This window comes from Fragaria vesca, linkage group LG4, assembly GCF_000184155.1.
Source record: "Fragaria vesca subsp. vesca linkage group LG4, FraVesHawaii_1.0, whole genome shotgun sequence".
In the NCBI taxonomy this organism is placed as follows: domain Eukaryota; kingdom Viridiplantae; phylum Streptophyta; class Magnoliopsida; order Rosales; family Rosaceae; genus Fragaria; species Fragaria vesca.
In genome coordinates, this window is record NC_020494.1 from 5,221,317 (window position 1) to 5,223,966 (window position 2,650).

Sequence of the window (2,650 nt, forward strand, 5' to 3'; positions counted from 1 at the left end):
ATGTGTTTTTATATCTTGCTTTGTTCATATATGGTTCTCAACCTGTTACCCCTGTGAATGCTAGAAATGTCTATACCAAGGCTGAGGCAGAGGTTTGTAAGTGCATCAACTCTCATCAAGATGGTGTCAGAGGAGCAAAGTGCTTTTATGCACAAAGTTCTTGGGCTGATAGATTAGCCTCCTCTGGGTATCCTGTAAGGAACATCACTGATTCTTGCAAGGTATTATAAGTGACTAAATAATTTTTGTTGGTATATATGCTCATATAGGATTTATATTGTATTGTTCCATCTTAAATGCAATTTACAGGTTAAAGGCACAACAAACATTTCATGGCTTTCACCAGAGTTTGCAGTCATTGCCATTGATTCTCGTGGTACTCACAATGGGAAATTAGGTAAATTTGGTTGTTACTTCTTATTTGAAGAGAAATTATCACAATTACTACTGTTCCTTCTCATTTACTAATGTTCCTTACATTTTGTAAAATTTTAGTTGAAGATGAATACCAGAAATTTGATAAAATCACCCCCCATATACTTGCGACGAAGGTTGGTGACTCTACTCAGGCTGACAATACAATTCTGCACATGATAAATACGATTGGTGATGAGATCAGGGATGGTACAGATGTGAAGTGTGTGTGGAATGCGGGCCAAGCCGGACTGTCAATGGAGAAGGATCCTAACGCGCCTAGTTCTGAATCATTAATTGCTGGTGTACAATCAAAGGTAGTCCTATTGTATTACATTTTTTGTATGTTTGTTAGTTAATTTTAATACTCTTTTAACTTGAAGTTTTTTTCATGTAGGCTACATATTGTTGTTATCTGTATGATATTTACGAGGAGGGTAAGGATCGTTTACGTGTCTTAAAAGAGGTTCCAAACTGGAAGGCAATTGGCAGTGGCAGTGCGTTTGCTACAACAGTCATGGGTCCAATGTGGAAAAAGTATAAAAATGGTGCAGCTCCATTGTTAAGAATAGTTCGGATTCTGAACTACTCCATCTTGCTATCCGCTTTGTTTAGTGTGGAAACCGGAGGAATAATGACTGGTATTTCTCACTCTTATTGAATAGTCAATTTTTTCCCCCTTTTTTCCAGCATCCCTTTTATCATACGTCACTTCAGCTTATACTTATCATATCTATATGCTCTCTCAAGTAATATGCAAATATTAACATTCTACTGAATTTTTAATTTTTTTTCCCAATAACCATTTCATCATGTCACTCTAGGTATCTATACATGGCATGGCATATATACATCCTCCGTGAAATATTATGGAAAGAAAAACATGCAAATATGAATACAACAGAAGAGGCTACCTCTGTCAAACCATGCATGCATATTCCATATGTGGAAATAGTGTTAAAAGTGAAGATTTGAATTGATTTTTTTCATGGACCGATTGTTCCATCTTCCATGTCTTGTTTTTCAAGTTACACTTTTTTCCTATGGATGATTTTGTATTATGTTTGTTGCATCTTTTAGTTGAAATTGAATTAATATTGTTAATTGTGTTCTCTACAGTTATATGCATTAGGGCTGATGGTACTATGAGCATAGAATCAAGCAACACGGTGCTCCAGTTATATATCTGTTTCTATAAGACCCAAATTCGGTTACCTCATATTGAAGACGGTGAATTGAGTGAAGATGCGCCGAAATATATGGAGCTGGCTAAGTTAGAAGAATTGGAAGGAAGAGCTATATTTCTGTTCTATGATCCTCATCTTATTAACATGGATTTTATGAAGGAATGGTTGATGTACGTATTTCCTCTGATTTCGTAATTAATTACGTATATGTTAGATAAATGTCACCGACTCTTTTCAATTTTGTAGGACACAAAATGGTATTGATGAAGATGATTTTGGACACCCACTGACGGAGTTGAAGGGAGGGAAGTATATGCATAGAGTTGTTTTCGAAACAACCGAAGATTGTTCATCTTTTTTGAAAAAAGCGAGACAGATTACCCGGAAGACGCCAATTCCATTTTCAAGAATGCGAGAGGGCTTCAAGCGTCTTAAGCATAAAGGCCATATATTTTTGATAGCAGAACACACTTTGGAGATGTTAAAATCTCTTGAAAGTTCAGAGGCCATGAAGAAGAGTTTTGAATATGTTCTTGAGTAAAGAAATTTAGATTGTTGTATTCTTAATTTCTTATAATCTACATTGACACCATATTTAGCTACATTATTTGGGATTTGGTGCTGTGTTTACTGGATTGACATTGACACCATATTTTGCTACATTATTTGGGATTTGGTGCTTTGTTTACTGGATTGTTGAATTTGTGGTGACATTTGATATGCTGGGTAAATCACCCTGCGCTGAGGGTAATAGGTACAACTTGCATAAACATGTTTCTGTTTCATGTCTACACTAAGGATGCATAACTTGACTGGAACCGGAGGAGTCACTTTGATGAGTAAGTTGAATCCTAACAAAAGAATTTATATAAAAATAAGAAACTTCATCAAAACCAGCTGACTTGAATACTTCATTGTATAAAGGAAGAAAGTTGATGTTGCTGATAAGGTTCCCAATAACATCAAACATTCTTGTACTTATCAGCTGAAGTTGTGTACATGTTCATTCTACCAAAAAAAAAAAAAAAAAAAAAAAAAAAAAAAAAAAA